This window comes from Rhineura floridana, chromosome 13 (assembly GCF_030035675.1).
Source record: "Rhineura floridana isolate rRhiFlo1 chromosome 13, rRhiFlo1.hap2, whole genome shotgun sequence".
Taxonomy (NCBI): Eukaryota; Metazoa; Chordata; class Lepidosauria; order Squamata; family Rhineuridae; genus Rhineura; species Rhineura floridana.
Window position 1 is genome coordinate 31,013,416 of NC_084492.1, and position 24,025 is coordinate 31,037,440.

General features: G+C 42.0%; 1 protein-coding gene and 1 pseudogene across 10 annotated transcripts in view; both read right to left on the reverse strand.

Moving 5' to 3' along the window:
- AKTIP (AKT interacting protein) overlaps positions 1 to 24,025 on the reverse strand; it is a 396,007-nt gene that overhangs the window by 159,276 nt on the left and 212,706 nt on the right. The window lies entirely within an intron of this gene.
- On the reverse strand, positions 19,861 to 19,979 carry LOC133369491 (5S ribosomal RNA; annotated as a pseudogene).

A 24,025-nucleotide genomic window follows, 5' to 3' on the forward strand; every position in this document is an offset into this window, starting at 1 on the left:
TATGATTTAAACTTTACTTCCCCAGTAAGGATACTTAGGATTGCAGCCTTGCAGCCCAATTCTATGCATGTTTTCTTCAGAGGACCACTGAAACCAATGGCATTTCCTCTCATAGGAACCTGACTCATATCAGGTCAAACTGGGAAGTTCCTTGGGAAGAGAGAATGGTTGTTTAAACCACTCTGGAAATTGTAGATCTGAATAGGGGGTTTCTGTTTAATAAATAGGAGTGTCCAGGATACTTTGGGAGAAGCCTTGACTGTTAAAGTGGTATCATAGCGCTTTAAATGTATGTGCAGGTGGGACCTTACTCTGAATAAGTGGGCATAGGATTGCAGCCTCCATGAAGAACAGAATTGAAACAGGCCTTCAAGTGAATTGAAACAGACACCTCTGGCAGCCCTAAAGTATTATAGGGAAGTTTTATTGTATTAGTAATTTTTTTCCTCTCTGTCATTTTGTATTAGTGTCATATTAGCCTAATGCAGGACTAACATGATACTGAAATGTTAGCATATTACAGATTACTCAATGTGCCAAGTTTGTACCTGATCATATTATTCTGCAGTATATATTTGTGAGCAAAAGCTCGCAACTAGAAGGGAAACTGATGAATGCTGTTTCATAGATAGTCTATAAAGCTTCATAAACAGGCATTAACCTCATCTGCCAACATGTAGCTTGCTAATTGTAAAGAAGTTTTGAGGGCACAAAAGTACGGATTTTCTTAGAACAAACAAGGGTAGCATACAGAGCAAGTCTGTGCACAAACAACTGCAGCTTTTATTATTGCCTTGAGGATTCCCCATTCAGAAACAACGTGCTAGCATTCTGTTCAGTATTTCATTTCTGCAGTAAGAAGAACCAGAATTGAAAACCGCACTCAGGAACCACTCCTCCCAAATGCCAATATGGTTTACACTGACTGGCAGCCCCTCTCCAGAGTTTCAGGAAGGGGTCTCTCCACACCCTGCCTGGAGATTCCAGAGACTGGACCTGGGACCTTCTGGATTTGGACAAGAGAATGTTAATGGGCCTGAAATAGATGGGACAGGTCTGGCTCAATACACTTTGTTTGGTAAAATATGGGCAATATATTGCCATGGAAACTAAAATTATTAGCCAAGGGCAGGCAATATGTTGCCATAGGAGCTAAGATGGCCCAAGAAGGCTAGGTGATGGTTGGAGATGACTAGGGCAAATTTCCTCTCTCTAGCCAGGAAGAGGAGGCAAAGTGTCTGTAAGGGGGGGGGGGGAAGCCTGCAGACAGAGATGAAGAAAGGTACAGACATGTTTATAGAAAGCCACAGAGAGCTGTATATTTTGGACGCTGTAACCTAGGATTTTGTTCTGCTGGTTGGATTGTGGTTGGAGTGTTGGAGCTGTGTGATTCCACCTATCCTTAACCTGAACATTTGTAAATAAATGCAAATATTACAAAATGCCAAAAAGCTTCCAATGACCCCCTTACAAAGGAAACCAAACCTGGGTAGGCCCTGCGTCTCTGGAATCTCTCACTGCTGGGAGAATTGCTACAAGCATAACAATATGTTGTTCTTATAGATACAGTTTTATCTTGTTTTATTGCAACTTTTAAGCTGTGTTGAGTATCACTGATTTTTTAAAAAGCAGAATAAAAATGCTTCGATATATTGGGAGCAAATGGCTCCTTTTTCACTAAAGTTAGCAATGGTTTTCAGTTTGTTTCTGATAACAATTTGGAGTGCTGGTAATGTTACCTGCAGAAAGCCCTAAACAGCTCATGGCCAGGAAACCTGAAGGACCATCTTCTCCAAAATGTAATACCCTCCACTGCCCTAGGCAAGCCATGGCAAATTGTAGAACACCTTGAAGCTGCATGGCCTTGCAATAGCCACCAATACTGCTGCAGTTGAGTACATGGCTTGCAACCACAGTATCTCAAGAGTCACATCCTCCCTTGGATCTGCTCAAGAATTACGTTCCATCTCTGAGGCTCTTCTCCAGATCTTCCTTCTACTGGATCTATGGCAAAAGGAGTCTATGCAACTGAAGCTATTGTATAGCTGAAGCTACTATTAAATGTGAGCATGTAACCAAGAAAGAATTCATACAAACACAATAACTCTGTATTGAGTGCACTCAAAACAAAAGCCTCTTGAAAATATATCCTCTGGAACGCTTTGTCGCAGTTCCATATTCTCTGGGCTTTTAAAATGTTGAACCAAATAAAAAGATCTGTAGCCTTACTGCTGAATTGCCTTGGTCACATTCCACCAATGCCCAACATCCCTGTAATCACCCCGTGATGGAAGCTGAGATGGCCGCTAACTCCAGACCTGTGCACAGCATGAGCAGTAAGATGACAATATGATGGACAAAGCTTTACAGAAGTTGGAGAAAATATTTAAAACTTTTTTTATCATTGTGGAAATCAAATGCAATACATATTTGATCAAGCTGCCACCTGCTGGTCAGCTCTAGTATTTTAAGAGGAAGTTGGTTGCGGGTGGGAGTAGAGAAAAACAAAGCAGTAGACGCAGCTAAACAGCTAGGCAGATTTGTGCAAAACCTTCCCAGGGGAACTTGTGCAAGGCAAAACGAAATGTGAAACTTGATCAGTATGGATCATGTTGATATCTGATGGAATTCAAATACCTGATACAGTGATGGCTACAGTCTTAGGTAACTTTAAAAAGGGACTAGACAGATTCCTGGAAGGCAAGGAACTTACCAATGGCCATTAGTGGCAGTGTGTAGGGAAGTGCTAAAATTCTGCCCCATTTGAATTCAGTACCAAAATGTCCATTAATTTGCTTAATTTCTATAACTGTGGACTGGATTTTTATATAGCGATTTTCCATGGCTATTTTTGAAAATGGATTTTTATTTTTAAAAATCTGCCTATAAAATATTGATATCAAGAATGATAATATTATCGATATTTCCTTTCAAAATATCGGTATTAATATAAAAAAATTGCAAGGGAAAAAACATATTGGTAGAAGCAGTGGCTAGCAGACAAACTCAATTCGATACTGGCCTGTTAGGTCAATGGAATGCTTTTGAATTGGCATTGGCCAACAGTTCCCATCCCTAGGTTCTCCTAATCATCTGTGAGAACAGGGTGCTGGACTAGATGGGCCATTGGCCCAATCCAGCAGGCTCTTCTTATGTTGCTATGTTATGCCCACGAGAGTCAGGCAAAACGTTCACTCTGTATTAGTTTGCTACGGCTAAAGTAAAACAAAATGAAGTAGAAAATGAGGTGATGAGCAGATTTTTGAAATAGAGCAATAATATATCTGCTGTGCCTAGACTGGAAGGTGTTCTAGGTATGAGACCCAAGGATGTTGCAATTTCTCACTGCCCATGTGAGTCCCATATGTACACCCTATTGTTATACTGTGCCTGAAATGGAGAATAAAGGAGTGAGCTCACCTGGCGTATGGATAAATGTGGATTTTTTAGAGGGGGAAACAATAATATTTTGCAGTGCCTGGATTACAGTGACAAATAGTGTTGTAACAATGAAATCCTGACCTGTAGCAATCTCTGACTTCCTGCAAGGCTGTCGTAAGCACAACATACATCACTTTTGTCCCTCCAGAAGCGGAGAATGAGATTATGTACATTGCCATTCTTTATGGGTACTGGATCTTCATTATTTCCAGCAAAGATATTGTCAACCTGCTATCAGATATTGTCTACCTGCACATACTAGAGACAGAATCTGCAGTGCCACCTGTATAACATGGGTGCTGTGCCCTGAGCTATAGTCCTTCCACCCCTCATCATTGCTGACCAAATCACTTCAAGAGATTGATGTGCTGGAGAGTTCCATGTGCAGATCCTCCCATGTTTCCACTGAAATCTGAGTGTTTTTCAGCAATTGTCTGAAAAGATTGTTAGTGTTGCCCCTACACAGACCTTTCGTATCTTGTTCAGTTTTTCGATCCACTACATCTTCAGAAGTGGCTGCCTCAAATAGATTCCCTTTTAACCTCAGAATCTATATCCTTGTCTATAAAGCAAATAGGAGGTAAACCGCTCAATGCTCAGATTAAACAGAGCCTGGCCTTTTCTTCTTTAAAAAAGTCTCTATTAAGATCCTCTTTGCCACTCCCCTCAGGCTTGTTTTCCTACTCACCTCCAGGCAAATGTGCAATAACAATAAGCACAAGTTATCTGATAGGTTTACATGAACATTTTTTGGGCTATGCTTCTGGGGTCCCTGGGAGGGCATCGCAGGGGCCTTAGGAAGGATCAGAGTTACCTTTCCAACATTGAAGAAAGGCATCTGAACTTGAAGTCTCCCTCTCCAATGGATGATTCCTCCTAGGGTTGCCAGGTTCAGGGCCTGAGACTGATCTTATATCTTTAGGAGAAGAGAAAGTCAGCCAAGTGCAGGTGTTCTTGCAACCCTGTAATGGGAAAAACCACAAGGTGGAATTCTTCCTTCCCCCTGTACAACTTTTAAAGATACAGAAGACCTGAGCCTGGCAACCCTATCCAACACCCTTGTACAACCAACATTGAAATGGCCAAAAAAGGAATGTTCTAGGAGTGTTCTGGGAAGCTGCTGGGATCCAAAGGATTCCCAAATCATGCCCCTGAACCAGGGGGAAATGTAAGCATGTTTCTGAGCTTCCCCATTTTCTCCCATTGGAAACTATGGGTTGGAAAATGTGTTTAAAAGTACAGTAAATAAATACATATGCCCAGAAATGGAACAGAACCATGTTGTTACACACACATACACCTTCGGATTGCAGCCTTAAATTAATAAACAATGTTAGTAAAATAAAATTTTAATTGGGTTTTTTTTTCCTTTGGCAAAGCAAATGACCAAGGAAGGAAGTTTCAAAGCCAGTTATTCCATCGTAGCAGAGCTTGGAAAAGTTACTTTTTTTGAACTACAACTCCCATCAGCCCCAGCCAGCATGGCCACTGGATTGGGCTGATGGGAGTTGTAGTTCAAAAAAGTAACTTTTCCAAGCTCTGCATAGTAGCTTACAACAATAATAGAAACAATTTAAAATCATACTGTCCACAGAATTGAGAATAAAATATTGAGCAGTAACTCAGTAAAAGCAGCTAAGTAGCACAGAGGAAGATGGAACTGGAAAAAAAATAGCCTTGTAAAATAGGCTGTTCCCCAACGGCCTGTTGGTAGGGTAGCCATCTTTCCTACTTTACAGCCCTCTGTTGTAATAAGGCAGAGTGCAATCCTCTGTTTGAAGGAGTTCTATATGTGAAGAGCTGTTTGGTCTAAATCCACTTTAAAGAGAAACAATCCTAAAAAGAGAGAGCGGGGGACCATCAATAGCACCTGGACAGCAGACAATGAGTTGTATTGTATTTCTATTAAAATCATAGTAATTGTATCTCAATTAGTATCTGTACATAGACATTAGCCTATGCAAACTTTATGCAAATCAGTATCATCTTTTGACCACTTTTTCTGGTGATGCACATTCCCTCTTTTGTGGTGATGCGTAAATTGCCAGAAACAGGAAACAAACGTTTAATGTGTTTCCTCACATTTCTGAAAGGGCCCGCCTTGAAGATGTCCAGAGTTCCACAGGAAAGAAAGCCCTGCTACCAGTAGCTGCCAACATAATTGTTGATAAAGTAGGTATACGTTTCCTCACAAACCTAATAAAATCATGTTTGTCACTTGGAGTGTTATAGGGAGCAGTCCATTTTTACTGAAACATTTAGTTGAAGCATGTAAGAGGACTGAGTCTACCAGTATCTTTCAAGGCTGTCTTCCTAGGTGTAGGCATCAATGAAACCTTAGAGCTAATAGAAAATGTGGAATGGACTTCAAAACATTACAGAAGGCATCTAGTGCAGGCCTCCATCCAAAATCTTAATATTTGAGAAAGTTCTTCTGGGGGAGGGTATTCTTAGGAACATTGGAGGCTACCTTATACTGAATCAGACTATTGATCCATCTAGCCCAATAATGTCTGCACTGGCTGGCAGCAGCTCTCCAGGGTTTCAGGCACAAGTCTCTCCCAGTCCTACCTGGACATGCCAAGGACTGAAACTTGGAACGTCTGTATGCAAAGCAGATGTTCTACCCCTGAGTTATGGCCCTTTGAGGTTGGTTTAATCCTTGTGGACCAAAACAGCATTTCATTTGCTGCCTGTTAAAAGTTCTCTTCTGAACTTCTTGTGTTAAGAGAAGTTTTATTCTTCTTGTGTTAGCAAACAGGATGGGGTTTGTCTCCTACTTTTTTGTGAGCACTGTGTGTCCCGCACACCCCCACCTCCTGCGCAGTGTCTAAAAACTGCACATTCAGGATTCTCTTAAGAATTACAGCACAATCATCTTCTGACAGATGCTCATGAAACCTACAGCCATTTTAATCTGTGAGCAAGGGCCCATTAAATTTGTGGCAAACTGCAGGGAAGGAAAAGGAAAGCACAAATGGAAGCTTTATATAAAAAAATGCCAACTCAATAGAATCAGTGCACAAAACCTCAACCATGCATACCGAGGTCATATATCACAGGACAGAGTTAAGTGGCATTATAGTTTTGCAGCCATATCACTTTAAGAAGCACTGGTGTAATTCTTTAAAAGTAAGTCATCTGTGATGGCAGAGGAAATCATCCTGGTCCCAGTCAACTTCTGCTCGACAGTGTTCTCTCTGATAACTTTAGGGAAAGTACGAGGGCAATACAATGGGCTGATGAGGCTGGTTTTTATGCTGTCAATTGTCTTCCTTTAAAACCTTTAAGTGCTGTACATTCAGATTTCCAAAACTGGCTCTAGTCTGCCTTGGGCACCTTTTCCAACCAGATGTCCTCCAGATGTTTTGGACTACAATTCCCATTATCCTTGAGCAGTGGCTGTGCTGGCTGGAGCTGATGGGAGCTGGAGTCCAAAACCTCTGAAAGTCACCAAGTTGGAGTAGGCTGACCTAGGAGGAATATGTACCCCTCCATAACTTGAAACCAGCTCATCTAGGTAGTGTCAGGATCAAAGAAGATCTCAAGGTTTAATTTGATGCTTCTGGGCTTTAGTTTTCTTTTCAGGATCTTCGTAAGGCTCCTTTCTCCAACCTGATACCCTTCAGAGTTTTATTTATTTATTTTTGCAGGGCTACGACTCCTATCATCCCTGACCATTAGCCATGCTGACTGGGGCTGGTGGGAGTCCAACAACACCTGAAGGACAGCAGGAATTTCAAGTATGCTGTTCATCAGCACACTTGTTTAGAATGTCAAACTACAATCTACACTGATTGCTGTTAGTATTAAATGGTCATGAATGCCCAGCAATTAAGAACTTCTGAAGTCAGACAAGGGATTACTGGAGAGAAGGCAATTTCTATGGTTGTCCACAAATTATGAGATGGTTTTCCCAGACATATTTGCCTGATGCCAGCATGGTTATCCTTGAGGCAATGATATGTGAGGTCCCTTTAATGGCTTCCTTTCTGCCGTTATCACAGGTCGATAATGTGATTATTACCTACTCTAAGAGTAGCCAACATCGTGCTCTCCTGATGTTGCTGGACTATAACTCCCATCATCCCTGACCATTGAACTAGCTGGCTGGGGCTACTGGAAGTTGGAGTCCAACAACAACTGGAGGGCACCATGTTGGAGAAGGCTGGTATGACAAGATAGGCTGAGTGGCTAGAAGCAAGAGAGCAGGATATTTTCTAGTTGTTTTGTGTTCTTTTTTTGCTAATCGATCTACCTCACATCCATCAGGCAGAGCCAGGCTCTTCCCATTGTCCTAACAGATGTTAAGAAGATAAGAGGAGACCTGCTGGATCAGGCCAAAGGCCCATCTAGTCCAGCACTCTCACAGTGGCCATCCAGATGCCCGTGAGCAGCCTGCAAGCTGGAGCTGAATGCAACAGTGCTCTCCCCCTTGTGATTCTCAGCAACTGTTATCCAAGGCATACTGCCACTGACAGTGGAAGGAGAACATTGTTGTCTACTGACATGTGCTACTAAGCACCACCCCTAACCCACAAAGCTCCACCCCTAGCTCCAAGTCTCAAGGTCAATGAGCAATTTTTGCAACTGGTCTACCCAGTCACATGGCAAGAGCTCATATGACAATAGCAGGATTATTCCCCACTCCAGGGTTGTTGACGTTGGAGGTTTTGTTTGTTTTTGCAGTACAGTGTGCAGGTGGCTTGCTGTACCAAGATCCTTGTATATTGCAATACACCCACATTGGAGCACAGAATGTTGGGCAGCGTTGATAAAGTTTCTAAGGCAAAAGGGATACCAGTTGTGTCAATATTCCCCAAGGTGCTGTAACACATATTCATCTTGTCATATCACTGAATAAATAGATGGGGAGGCAAAGCAACATGAGAAGCATCGAGTAGGTAAGGTGATACATGGCATTTCTTGTACTTCAATTACCTTCTTTGTATAATGTCAGGAGGTAAAAGCTAACAAACCATAACTTTTCCTGACATTTCCTCCCTCTGGTGACCAGTGATGGATTTGCCTTGAAAAGCATTCATCATTTTGCAGCATTGGAAAGCCTTTTTTAAAAAAGAAAAAAGAAGAAGAGGAAGAGGAAGAAAAGAGGTTTAAAGTCTGACATCTTGCCGTGTGTATGCAAAGATGTCAAACATGCCTTTAAAAGCCATTCATATATGTAAAGCAAGGATACTTAATGTGGGCACCATCTCCACTATACATTTAAAGCACTCTTATACCACTTCAAACAGTCCTAGCTTCCCCCCAAAATCCTGGGAACTGTAGGCTGTGAAGGCTGCTGAGAGTTGTTAGGAGACCCCTGGCCCCCTCACAGAGCTACAATTCCCAGAGTTCCCTGGGAAGAGGGATTGATTGTTAAACCATTATAGCTCTGTGAGGACAATAAGGGTCTCCTAATAACTCCCTCAGCCCCCTTAACAAATTACAGTTCCCATAATTTTGAGGGGAAGCTATGACTGTTTAAAGTGATGTGATACTGCTTTAAACGTATAATGCAGATGGTGCCATGGTGTCCTCCAAACATGGTTGGACTACAAATCTCATCATCTCTGTCTGTTTGCCATGCTGGTTGTGGGGTTGATGGGAGCTGGAACTGCAACAGCTTCTGGAGGGCACCAGGTTGTCTAGCCCTGATTATATGCTGCTCTTCAGGAGGACCTCACAAAGTGGTTTATATGAAATTAATAAAATAATCATTGTGAATAAAAATTGTACAATAAAGCAGAAAAAGGCAAACAACTGCTTGTCTTGAAAAGCCTGTTTTATTTGTTCATTTGTTTGGTTGTTACATTTATATCCCACCCTTCACCCGAAAGGACTCCAGGGACGCAAACACACAAGTGATAAAACAATTAAAACATACAAAAAATATAAAACCCCTGTAATAAGTTCCAATACAGATGCAGGCTAGGAAAGTTCTTTACTTAAATGGTCTTCAGTAGGCACCGAAAAGACAACAGAGACAGCAACTGTCTAATATTTAATAGATGGGAATTCCAAAGGGTAGGTGCCATCACACTAAAGGCCCCATTCCTATATTGTGCAGAATGGACCTCCTGATATGATGATATCTGCAGGAAGCCCTCTCCTGCAGTGCACAGTGATTGACTGGGTATGTAAGGGGTGAGATATCTTTCAGGTATTGTCCTGGCTCCCAACCAGAGAAGCAGACTCAGGACTTTGAGACTCAGGTTTGTACAAAGCTTTATTGTAGAAGCCAGTACATGAATGCAATATCAGACATTCTAGGCATGAATTAGGATGCAGAACAAGACATGTGGAAGTAACAGTGAAAAGTTGTCACAACAAGGATTCCCACCACCACCACACTGACACTTATAAAAGCAATGGGGTGGGCACACTATTTGCACTGGCTAACTCTAGCATTTTCTAGCTTTTGCAACAAGGCGGGAGGTCCTTCTGGGGAGAGACACTGGCTCCTTTAGCTCAAGCCTCCTTTTCTCTATTATCCTTGAGCTTGGAGAAACTGTTATCTTTGGTTCTGACATACTACTTTCACCATGCTCTCTCTGGAAAAGTCTAGGCTGTTCATTAGGGTTTATCTGTTCAACGGCTAGGTCTGGGCTGGGTGGCAGTGGAGATTCCTTTCTCTCTGTTATAAACAAAGGGGAGTTACTGTCACCAATTAATTCACTAGACATGGAGCTGCTAGAGGTTTCTGGAAGCATTTGTCCCATGTTTTTTGCAGCTCTCTCCACAACACCTGTAACCCTTTCATTTTCCCAGTCCTGCCAAAAGTTCTCCATGGGGCCCATTGTGGGTATCCTGGTCCCAAACTATATTGGGCATTATACACCAGAACCAGCAGCTTGAAAAAAAATTTAAAAATTGTTTGTGCTGATTTATATGTACAGATGCAAACTCAGGAAGAATTAATATAATTTAAGAAGAAATACAGTTCACCTCACTTTTGCTTAGGGAAGACTATGACCAAATGCCCTGCATGTATGATTATTCTGCAGTCCTGGTGCTCACCAGCACCTTGATCTTAGCCTGACAGTCAGTGCAATTCTCTTCCCATCATCCTGAGCCACTTTAGCTAATGCTCAAGGATGATGGGAGTTGTAGTTCAACAACATCTGGGGGCCCAAGGTTGAAGTACACTGCCCTAACCTGGCCTGCTACCCCGGGCCAGCCCCAGGCATGCTGGGGCCCTTGGGCATCAGCTTGCCCTGGGCCCTGGTGTGTGCACATGTGTGTGTGTGGGGGTCACGCCCCATCTACCTGTCTCCGCTCCCCTTCCCCCCACGCCCCCACCTACCTGTCTCTGCTTCCCCTTCCCCTGGAACTACAGGGGCCCCTAAGGGGCCCCTCCCCTCCCCTTCCACGATCTGTGGCAACAGCTGTGGATCGCAGGGCAGGAGCTTCCGCCTGCCCACCATTCCCTCATCCCACCTACCTGTCTCCTGTCTTTTAGCATTGCTATTAACAAAGATGGCGGACATGGTTTCCCTAAGGGAATGAAGCCTCCTCTGCCATCTTGGTTGATGGCATGCATGCGTGCTACATGCGTGCATCTCTGCCATCAACCAAGATGGCGGCAGGGGCTTCAGCACCTTAGGGAAACCTCAGCCGCCATCTTCATTAAGGGCAATGCTAAAAGGCAGGAGACAGGTAGGTGGGGCGGAAGGGGAGCAGAGGGGCCCCTCAGGGGCTACTGTAGCTCCAGGGGCCCTCGGGCCAGTGACCCACCTGGCCGCCCTTTAGAACCACCCCTGCTCTACCCTCATGTAGAATAGAGAATGTTGCCCCATCACCAGTGTTGAAAGAAGCCAGTCTGGTTGGCTTCTATATGTTGGAACTGGGGAGTGTGGCATCTTGTCCTTCACCTCAGGCAGTAAAGCATCTTTAGCTGGCCCTGAGATTAATCTGTGGCAAGCAGAGGTAGTTTTTATTTCTTTCACTTCCAGTGATTCCAGCCTAAGTTTCAACATAATCTACAACTTAGTTATTGTGGGCCAGCTTTCCCCGATCTGGTGCTCTCCAGATGTTTGGGATTCCAGTTCCTATAAGCTCTGACCATTGGCCATGCTGGCTGGGCCTGATGGGCATTGTAGTCTGGAGGGCACCAGGTTAGGGAAGGAAGTTATAAGCTATCATATGCATTCTGAGACACAGGGCAATATATTCTGTGTCTTCAAGAGCTAATTTGTAAGGGTGTTAGAGAAAGAGTGTCTACTGGAAAGTAACTTCCTTGGCTATCTGACAGATCTACAAAGGGACTCCACAGAGAGTTAGCAGTTACATAGAAAGTTTATTGAGGTGTCATTTCAGTGAGGTGTCATCTCACTTATGAAATGTCCATTAGAGGTGTCCCAAAGGTTTCTGGTTTTCTTATTAAGGATGGGGGAGAAATTCATTTCAGATTGCATTTCAACATGAACTTCCTTAATTCACATGTTCTCAAACAATATGCAAACCAAAACTCAGCCATCTTTGGAAATTCACACTTCTCCAAATTTTGCACTGCAATTCTCCAGTCCAGTGATGTGTACAAAAATACATATACTGGCGGACATGTCCATAAAAATCCATATAACATACAAAAAAGGCACAATATAAAGGAAAACTGCCTTGCAAAACTGAGTATATTAGGCAAAACTGCATACAAAAATGGCTATAGCATGAGAAAATTGCACTTAAATGCTGATTCATTTTCATGAGGATTTTTTTAAAAAAACACAAATGGACATCGAAATATGGAGAACTGAACGTAAGAAGCCAAAATGGACAGATTTGTCTATCCCTTCTTATGTTTAATGTCACATGTATAGTTTGGCATTAAGTCTCTCCCCTCCCCCCCCATGATGCTGTAAATTGCATTTGAATATGAGATCAGTGATGGTGGCAATGCAAAAAAGAAATGAAGAACCCTTCCACTGAGGGTATTTCTATGTGGCTAGTGCCATGTCTTAACTGGTTTGTGCCGCATTTACACATGCAGAATTAGCAAGCCACTGCAGTATATTCCTGTACCACGGATCTCTGGCACACAAAAGCTTCAGATAATAATTGAATGCAGCCCCAGAAGGCAGCTACACAGAATCATGATCAAGCCCTTCCATATATAAGTTGCTTGTTTTATACACAAAAACGTATGTGTATACGTTTAAATCAGGACTTGGTTTAAATCAGGACTTGGTTTGAAGAGCAATTTGCCCAGCGGAAATGGAAGCCTTAGGCATGACATTTAACTGAAGTTAGCAAACAACTGTGCACTCCCATACATATATGCTCAGAAGTGAGTTCCACTGACCTAAATGGGGCTTCCTTCCAGGTACAGGGTTGCTGCCTTAGTAAGTCTGACTGTTGTTGGCTAGATGGGAGCTTTGTTGCTGTCCAAGGTGCTGTATAAAGATGGGGTGGTTGATGATTCTTGTGGAAGGAAGCCAAAAGATAGTTTAGTGGTAGAATGCCAGAGGGCCCAGTCCCTGGTATCTCTGCTACAAAAGTAGAAGGGTTGGGGGGGACTCTGTCTGCTTGAAAACTTGGACAGCTGCTGCCCATCAGCATAGGCCAAGGATGGGGAACCTGGTGCAGACCTCCAGATGCTGTTAGTCTCCCATTCTCCCCAGCCAGCATGGCCAAAGATAATGAATTATGGGAGCTTTAGTCCAACAACACCTGGAAGCCACAGGTTCCTCATTCCTGACATAGACAATACTAGACTAGTATTGAACTCAATATAAAACATCTTCATAGGTTGATGTTACAGCCCAGCTGCAGCCATGTTTAAATTGAGCTAGAAGGGCATTTCAACAATACATGACAGTTAGCTGCCCAAAGTAAACCTTTTTAAAGCAAGCAAATTTGGTGTTTCCAAAATGGAATTCACTGGCAGTAGAACCTTTTCAGTAGTGGCACCTCCATTTTAGAGCAGCCTTCCAGGGAGTCTCACCTGGCACCATTTTTAGGGTTTTTTGGCACCAGGTGATGCACTTTCAGTTCACCCATGCCTTTTAAATAACTTATGTAGCCTGAGCCTCTCCATTTTTAGATCTGTCAGTTATATTCAACTAAGTCCTACTTAGAGTAAGGAAACCAAGTTGGTCATATCCATTAACTTCAATGGGTGTACTCTGAATGAAACTAGGATTGAATACCACCCTGTGGGATGAGGTGAGTTTTTATTGGGTTTATGTAACTGTTGATTTTAGGTCTTATTTTATATTTAAATTTTATTTGTTTACTTATTTATTGCAAGGTGCCCAGAGAATTTATCTTATGAGGTGGTATACAAATGCTGTAAGTAAGGGTATTCCTACTCAGACCTATTGAAGTTAATGAACATGACCAACTAAGGTTCATTAATTTCAATGGTTCTACTCGGAGTAGGATTTAGTTCAATACAATGTAAGCAAGCAAGGCTGCAATCCAATACACACTGACCTGGGAGTAAATCCCATTGAACCCAATGGAGCTTACTTCTGAGTAGACATGTATTGGATTGCAGCCCAAGTAAATAAAGCTTTGTATCCAGCCTAAATCGTACAAAGCATTTTAATTAATAAAAAAGATTAGGTTTATATGAAGCTGGGTGAAGGGGGGTGGAATACAAGTCCCAAGCTTGTCTATACAAAGAGCAGAAAAGTTGGCAATTTCAAGAAGCATTGTGCTTTTTTATTATCCTTATCACTATGCCCCCTCCCAACTAGATTTAAAATTCATACCCTTTCAGACAGAAAAATCTCCATCATTATGAAACAGGACAGCCAGGGGAAAATTACTTATGTCTACAGACTGCAATGTACTTCCACAGAATCTGATATTGAAGAAACATTTTTATTTTTACCTCTGCCACCTCTTTTAATGTCCCCAGCGAGGACTCTGTCTACCAGAGCTATCAGTTACATAAAAATACTTACTTACAAAATTGTTTAAGACACTTCTCAGAGGCAGAAGTGCTGGAAGAATAACATTTTCGAATTTTACAAGCTGCAAAGAAGAAGACTGGAACTATAGATTCTGGCAACTGTGTGGTGAATCTAGATATTATATATCAGCAAACATTTGTTCCCAGACATGTGTGAATTAGCTTCTCTTCTTCATGCTTTCCCCTTTGCGCCCCTATGCCCAACTCTTATAAAATGTATCTGGACAATTCATTCTCTCTTTCTTTCTAAAAATCAGTCACTTGTTGCTCTTCACACACCCAAGGCAGCATGTATGCATGTGAACATAACATAAGAACATAAGAACAGCCTGCTGGATCAGGCCAGCGGCCCTTCTAGTCCAGCATGCTGTTCTCACAGTGGCCAACCAGGTGCCTGAGGGAAGCCCGCAAGCAGGACCCGAGTGCAAGAACACTCTCCCCTCCTGAGGCTTCCGGCAACTGGTTTTCAGAAGCATGCTGCCTCTGTGTGTGTGTGTATGCATTGTTCTGAATAAAGTCAGGACTAATGTTAAATAGAATTATTTTTATTTTTGATGTTTTTACTGTGATATTGCTTTGAGACATTTTATAGGAAGCGATTCATAAATGGGAGGGAATAAACACCATTATGTTAAAAATGTGTATGTTGGAAGAATATATATAACTGATGCATAGGTGAGGTACACTGAAGTTAATATTAGAAAAATGAGGAACTGACAGAAACCAAGACTGTCCATCTTGGATAGGCCATCATGGTATGTTTCAGCATGGATCCTTGAGATGACTGAAAGCTGAAATGCTGAAGATGGATTTGGACAAGTTGTCTTGTCCCAACAAAATGAATAAGCCTCCTCATCTCCGATGATAGATTTTTGAAAACTGCAACATGCGATAAAAAGTCAGAATGTTTGGTGCCAACATTTCCTGTGTGATTTTTGACATCTTGGGGCAGAAAACACTCTTCTCAAGCTGCAGGAAACAATTCCAATTTCTCACCGTGACCCACACAGCCAGGCTCGGTTAAGACGTACACATTTTCTACAAGATTTGCTTGAGCCTGGAGATAAATAGGGGCCACTGGTGCAATAAGCTCTCTTTCACTTCTTTTGCTTTCATAGGAAAAGCGAGAAGCCAATTATTTTTGAATGTTTGGAACCTGGCAAAATGTGTTTGAGGAATTTAGCAATGCACTACCATCACAACATTGGCCCTGTCATTTCTTCCCACATAAAAGCCAGCCATGACATTCCGAGAAATACAGTCTCTCTCTCTCTCTCTCTCTCTCATTTGGCTGTTTTTTAAGGGCAGTTTCTATAGTAATGCTTGCTGCTGCTGCTGCTGTTAAAAAAAAAGAACTTGCCATGCTGTAAGCATAACCAATCACAAAAGGTTTAGTTCCCATGACAGTGAGAGAGGCAGACCTCTTCTCTATCTTTCTTGGATTTAATTAAGCCTGCTGGAGTGGAAAATGCCAATAGAAAATGGGGCCAAATTCTCCCTCTCCCACTCTCTCATCTTTGCAATAAAAGTTACCCTGGATTTATACCAAACAAACTGAAGCCCATAAAAAAAGAGGAGATTTGGGGGCTCAGCATGATAGGAGAGCAGCTCCAGGGCAGTGTTATTTATTTCTGAAAAGTAATATCCCAACCTTAAGCTTGGTTGTGTTCCTAGGAGCAGTGGTGGCTGGTGCCCTTTGGGACTGGTGGGGCAGAAAGCAGGGTGCCCAACAGTAGGTGGAGCCAGAGCCAATGAGAGGCAGAGCCAACTCATTCTACTTTTGTCCCCATCCTGAGACTAAGGAGGAGGAGGAAGCTGACAGGCAGGCCAAACCCTGGACTGATTGGAGGTAAGAGGGCAGGCAAGTGGAGACTGCCTGTGGGCACATAAGAGGTTGGAGTGCCTCATTTGCTCTATTGGGCTAGCCTCCGTTGCCAGGCTAAGAAGTCTTATAGTGTTGTTGTTGTTTTTTTTAAAATAAAAATATCAGGGATCACAATATAAAAGTAAATTAAGCCACATACTACTAAGGGGAGTGATTTCCACTAAAAGCAGGTGATAGGCCTGGGTCTTTTAAAAGGCCTTTTCTTGGTGTTGAATGGATAAAATACTTAGCAATATTCTTACGAGGTGCGCCAGGCGCCATCACTGTTATCTTTTCGGCGCCAGGTCAAGACTTTCCTCTTCTCCCAGGCATTTTAGCATGTGTTTTAAAATTGTTTTAAATTTTTTAAATTGTGTTTTAAATTGTCTTTAACAGATGTGTTTTAAATTTGTATATTTGTTTTTAATGTTTTTAGTTACTGTAAACTGCTCAGAGAGCTTCGGCTATGGGGCGGTATACAAATACAATAGATAGATAGATAGATAGATAGATAGATAGATAGATAGATAGATAGATAGATAGATAGATAGATAGATAGATAGATAGATAGATAGATAGATAGATAGATAGATAGGCCCACTTCTCTGGGAAGAATAGGGCACTAACATTGACAAGGCCCAGCCTCCAGTCACCACCCTCGTCACCTCAAAAAGATGTGGACACCCAGAGCAGGTCCTCTGGTCACTTTAATACAAGGGCATGTTCATGTGGGAGTAGATAAATCTATCAGATAGTCTGTTCTGGAACTGCATATAGGGTAGCCGTGTGTCCAACTTTACAAAGGATGGTCATCTATTTGAAGGGTTCTCTGGTCCAAGTCCAGTTGAAAGATAAAAAATAATCAGATGGGAGAGCAGCAGGGTCCTTGAAACTGCCCATCACCCATCAGAACTGAGCAGGTAAGCACACAGGTCGCTTGTTACTGCCTTCCCCACTACCGTGAAATTTATTGAATTTCTATTTAAATTATAATAATTATTTCTTAATTATAAATTAGCATATGCAAACATTATGGAATTCTATTTCCTCTTTATTCTCTTCTTTGTTTAATCATTTACACTTTCCTCCTCCTCCTCCTCCTCTTCTTCTTCATTTTTGGCAAAGTTTAAGTGGTCGCCTTAACAGCACAGGTGGCACATCATGTAAAGCAGCTGTGGGGAGCCTTTGGCCCACCAGATGTTGCTGAACCACATCTCCCATCAGCCCCAGCAAGCATGGCCAATGACCAAGAATTATGGGAGTTATAGTTCAGCAACATCTGGAGGGCCAAAGGTTCCCCACACATTGTATAAAGAAAGCAGGGTTGAGCTGAAATTTCTCAGTAAGCAATATTGTTGGATCATTTTCTGCAGGAAGGTTCTGCCCAAGCCTTTGGAGAATCCTAGGTCCCCCAGGAGAATATTTGGTGGAATGACCCACCAAATGTCTCCACTCATATCTAAGGTAGAACATTCTGAGTGCAACTGTGGATCCATCCCATTGTATGTTCTGTTGTTGAAAGCAGCAATAAATTGTATCCAAACCTAGTCATACTCCAAGCAGACCTGTTGAAATTTATGGACGTGATTAATGTAAATCCATTCATTTCATGGGTCTCCTCTGATTGATACTTAGTTGGATGCAACTCAATGGATTTGGCCTTTACTCTTTGGTCACACCCACACAGAGCTTGGAAAAGTTACTTTTTTGAACTACAACTCCCATCAGCCCCAGCCAGCATTGGCACTGGATTGGGCTGATGGGAGTTGTAGTTCAAAAAAGTAACTTTTCCAAGCTCTGCACCCACACCATACATTTAAGCACATTAAAAGCACATGGCTTTTCCCAAAGAATCCTGGGAACTGTAGGTTGGCAAAGTATAATTCCCAGGATTCTTTGGGGGAAGCCATGTGCTTTAAAAGTATAGTGTTGATGTGCCCCTTCTCATTTTTCTTCTTATCCCATGGCTTTCTTCATCTACCAATATGAACTAAGAGTAGAGTCTCAATTAATATTAAGTGAGCCAAAATTTCTCAGAAGAGAGTTTTCTGGGAATCCCACCTCCCCAGAATCTTCATTGAAATCACCTCCCCCAAGTCACCACCCACAAAGAACATGGAGAATTTGGGAGAGAGGGAGAGGCCATTCTTTGCTCAGCTCTAAAAGAAAGTGATGTTATAAGATGTTCGCATTGTTCACCCTGCCTTGAGCATTCTAATAGCAAGCATTACTCATGACAAAAATGCTGTAACTTCACTTTCTGATTGTCCTCTCTCTCTCTCTCCCTCTGTGTGTGTGTGTGTGTGTATGTGTAGATGAAGGCAAATTACATTGTGATAAGATTAAACACTTGGCAAAATGAGCATGTACTGTAATAATTTAACCAAGTCATGCTGGCTTTGTTAGCGAATGTGAAATAGAGGAAACATCTCGCTGGGTGATCCTCCCCAGGCATGCTTGCTATAATAATGCCACAGTTAATGCTGTGTAAACACCATGGGGGAAAGCTTCACAACAAAATCTTAAAAAAGGTAAAGGTAAAGGTGTCCCTGCACTTGTAGTGCGAGTTGTTTCCGACTCTTAGGGTGACATCTTGTGACTTTTACTAGGCAGACCGTATATATAGGGTGGGATTGCCAGTTCCTTCCCCAGCCTTTCTTTACCCCCCAGCATATGCCAGGCACTCATTTTACCGACCACGAATGAATGGAAGGCTGAGTGGACCTCGACCCCTTTTACCGGAGATTCGACTTCCTCCTTCCGTTGGAATCGAACTCCGGCCATGAGCAGAGCTTTCGGCTGCATTACTGCTGCTTACCACTCTGCGCCACGGAGGGTCTTACTTACAAAATCTTACTTTCAGGGTATTCAGGACTATTTCTGTGACTATTGTTAATTGAAAATGTGTTGTTATCACTTCTTGTTCTGAAACCCTGGGGCACCTTTGTGGTGGGATGCAGAAAGGATCTCTGATCTACTCAGTGAACCCCTACATGCACCCACTCACCACTTACTAACCTTTTTTGCCACTGCCTTTGTTGTGGGTCTCCTAACAACTCTCAGCACCCTTAACAAACTACAATTCCCAGGATTCTTTGGAGGAAGCCTTGGCTGTTCAAGTGGTATCATAATGCTTTAACTGTGTCATGCCTAGGCTTTTGACTGGACAAGCTTTCAAATAGAGGGGTGTCTTCTAACAGTCCTCTAAACAGAGGACTATCCATCTGCAAAGTAAGACACATGGACGCCTAGCTGGGTTACCTGGGAACTGTATAAACCAACCTACCCACTTACCAACGCACATGCCATTCTATAGCCCAAAGATTTTGTTCTTTCAACTTTTGGGGTTGTATCCAGAGCTAATCCTACTCAGAGTAACCCCATTGAATATAATCGATATGACTAACTTAGTTTCTTTAATTAACGTAGGGCCTAAGTTGTACCCCTTCCTCATGTATGATGTGTAACAGCAGCAGGGCCCACTCATGATAAACAAATACTGAGGTGTTATACTTTGTTGTTATATACCTTCAAGTAGATTATGACTTATGGCAACTCTATGAATCTTCTTTGGATATATTCATAGGGTTTTCATGGTAAGAGGTATTCAGAGGTGGTTTACCATTGCCCTCCTCTAAGCCTACCACACCCAGTATTCCCAGGCGGTCTCCCATCCAAGTACTAACCAGGCCTGACCCTGCTTATCTTCTGAGACCAGACAAGATCGGGTGTGTTCAGAGTAGTATAGCAGTAAGCGGTGTTCTACTAGGATGATATAAAACAAACAGAAAAAGAGACAAGTTAATATGTACAATGTAATTAATTGGTAATGATAACTTTTTTTCTATGGATAACAGTAACACATTTTAATCAACAGCTTCAACCTGTATGTTTCAGTTGTAAATTCATAAAATTAGGATAAAGATGTAATAATAGAGATTATAAATTAAGAAGGTGGTAATTTGAGGACTTGCCCACAGGTCACATGATCCAGTCCGCTCCAAAGGCCTAGAAGTTGTTGCACAAGTTGATATTTCAGATTCTGAGATTCAAGTTGTTTCAAGCCATTCCTCATTTCTCTAGTCCTAGAGTCTCCAGCATGGTGTCTGCTGGCATAGTGGTACCCTTGAAGTCTTCACTTGGTGCCCACAAAGCCTCTGCTCCTCTCCCCCCCCCCCAGCATTGCCGTTTTGGTCATGAGGTGGTGAGAGTGATTAACTTTTTCTCCCTGGAAAATTACATAAAACTAAAGGAGAAAGGTGGAAGAGACTCTCTTTCCTACTTCATCTTTCAGCTCTATGTACTTTTCAAGTCTCAGATTAATTCTACAGGAAGTAGTTAGAGGAGGAGGAGGCGCCCACAGTGCTCGTTCAAAAATCCAAATGTGCCCACAGGCCTAAAAAGGTTGGCACCCCCTTCACGAGTCTGCCTTTGCACCCAGACTCATTACAAGATGCACCTTCAGTTACATGTACTTAAGACTAAGTGCATGTAACTTGCAGCAGCCCTGGGAAGACTCCATCTCCTATCTCCAGTGGGCTTTGCTCACCAGTGAGCAGCATATTGATAAGTAAACCCCAGTAGCTGATTGGAGAAGGGGTTTTACTACTGCTGTTGCAAGAGCCTTAGGGAAAAACTGCTGTTCCAGCAGCCACTGGGCTAATCAGCACATTTGGGGAGAAGCAGAGAATGCCTCCTACGAAAACTCTTCTTCAGCCAAATTCAGGACTGATTTTTGTGCCGTTACAAAATTATTTTAAATGCTGTTTTTATTTCAGCTGTGTTTTTACATCTGCCATATTTTGGCTTGTAAACAACTAACGTCTTCTCAGAGTAGACCTGTTGATGTAACTAACTTAGGCTGCAATCCAACACACACTTACCTGGGATTAAGTACCACTGAACCCAATAGAGCTTACTTTGAGTAGACATGTATTGGATTGTAGCCTTAGTCATGTCTAGTATATTTTGTTTTTAAGGTTTTTTTAAGATGTTTTGCTTTAAAGATGTTTTAAAGATGTTTTTAGTATTTTATCATTTGTTTGCCTCCCTGGGCTCCTTCTGGGAGTTATGGTGGGATATAAAATTATAAATTTATAAATATTTTAAATAAATAATATTCATTTCAATGGGTGTACTCAGAGTAGAATTAGCATTGGGATACAACCCTTTATATCTAATTCTGTTTCACTCTTGTCTTTTAAAATCTTTTGTAAGCCACTTTGAAAGAAGCACTGGAAATCTTGGGGAAATAAAATGAAATAAAATACAAGCAGGGATGTAGCAGGGACAGCGGTTTGCCAGGGATCAAGACCAGAACAATAGGAGCTTTGCCTTACAAACAGAAACAGATGAGTGCATGGTACAGTCCTGTCAGTGAGTACATGGTACAGTCCAATCAATGAGTGTATGGTGCAGTCTGATCAATGTACTCTACATGCAGGGGTGTAGTTATCCAGGGTCTCGGGGGGTAGACCCCTTACTTTTGGGGGAGCAGGGTCCCAGCAGGGTCCCTATGTCTCCAGCATCCTACAAGACAATCAGCATGAAAGGGGAGTGTGTGAGCCACTAAGAAGAGTCCTCTAACATGCTTCCTTGTATTTTCTTGCTGATTGAAGCCCATCAGAGTGAAAAGAAGTGAGAAGACTCTTCTCAGCAGCTAACACTGTCCCCTTTCACGCTTATTGGCTCCTAGGGATATCCCGTTTTTGGGGAGAAGACATTAACAAGGATCTCATTCTCAACCCAGCAGGAAAAAATGGGGGAGATATGGCTGTGACTAACATGAAGGGACCCTGCACTTCTGAATTTGCCACTACACTACTGTATACATGGCACTTGACCCTTCCCTACAAAGAGACTGTTAACAATCTAACATCTAGCACAGGAATAGGAAACCCGTGGCCCTCCATATATTGATGGGCTATAATTTCTAACATCTCTAACCATTGGCCATGTTGACTGAGGCTAGGGATGGAGGAGAAATTCAATTAAGACAAATTTGACAAATTCACATTTTCCAAAACAATATGGCGACCCTATGAATAGGGTTTTCATGAAGCTGAGAGGGAGTGACTGGCCCAAGGTCACCCAGTGAGCTTCATGGCTATGTGGGGATTTGAACCCTGGTCTCCCAGGTTGTAGTCCAATATTTAGAGCTACTGTCCTAATTCTAGGAGAGCCAGTGTGGTGTAGTGGTTAACATCTGAAGGGCTGCAAGCTCTCAATCCCTAATCTAGCTTGTCTTTAAATGTAAATGTACTGCCTTCAAGTTGATTCCTACTTACGGCAACCCTATGAATAGGGTTTTCATGGTAAGCAGTATTCAGAGGGGGTTTACCATTGCCTTCCTCTGAGGCTAAGAGGCAGTGACTGGCCCAAGGTCACCCAGTGAGCTTCATGGCTGTGTGGGGATTCAGACTCTGGTCTCCCAGGTCATAGTCCAACACCTTAACCACTACTCCACACTAGTCTCAGTTAAATACCTCCGGGTTGGGAATTTGCTCTTTTCTTACTCTTTCAAAAAAAAAAAAAAAGCAGCCCTCTGTAATTTCTACTTTTCTGCCTTTTGAATGCTTGTAGTATAAAAAGGCTCCAGCCAGGAATGTTAAAAGTTCACTTTCTCCTTTCGTTATGGCTGACAGTTCTCTTGAAATGCTATTTTAAGTGTCTGGCTATGGTTTAAATTACGTTTTTAAAAAGTGCTTTTTTAAAAAAAGAAAAGGTACATGCATTTGCTTTTTGTTCTGAAATGGAAAATGAGTCTGGAACATCACTTACCGGGAAACATGTCTGTTGTGTTGAAATACCATAATATTATCATGGGAGGTTTTATATCATTCTAGTTTACTTCATAAAAGTTAGTGAGGGGTGAGTGATTTTGGCTCAAATGAGGCTGAAGTTCCAGACCAACCTTAGCAGTATATCTGGAGAGTATTTTTCTCTATACATTATTGCCTCAGTTCAGCACATATTCCTTCATTAGTGTGCGCATTTGTTTTAGTGGGGACCTGAATGCATGCAATGTAGCACAAGATTGTGCTTATCCTGAAAGGCTGGGAATAAATCCTTTAATAAATGAATAAATAAATCCAAATGTGGTTCTGGTTATTTTGGGGGGGGTGCCTTTTACCACTGTTATGTGGTAAGATTTTTTAATGTGGTAGGTTGGAAAAAAGAGATAATTAAAATGTGATTTGATAGCCATCTTCAAATATTTAAAGGGCTGCCACATAGACAATAGGGCAAATTGGCTTTGTGTTGTACCAGAGGGTAGGATCCGAACCAGTGGGTGCAGATTACAAGAAAACTAGGGATAGAAGGATCTGTCAGTTTCCATTTCTTATTTTTCCAATCTTAAATTCAGTTCACATTTCTGCAGCAATTTGCAATTTTAAAAAATCACATGAAAATTCTTTAGCATGTTTCTAAAGTGCTGATTTCTCCTAATAAGGGAGAGGGCCTTCTCAGTGGTGGCCCCCAAATATGGAATGATCTTCCTGATGAGGTGCGCTTGGCGCCAACGCTGTTATCTTTTTGGTGCCAGGTCAAGACTTTCCTCTTCTCCCAGGCATTTTAGCATGTGTTCTATATTGTTTTAAATTTTTAAATTGTGTTTTAAATTGTTTTTTAAAAGATGTATCTTAAATTGTATTCGTTTTTAGTTATTGTAAACCGCCCAGAGAGCTTCGGCTATGGGGCAGTATACAAGTTTAATAAATAAATAAATAAATAAACTTTTTTTCTGGCAGTTTTAACTAATGTACACATTTTTGCACACAAATTCTCCTAATATAATGCAT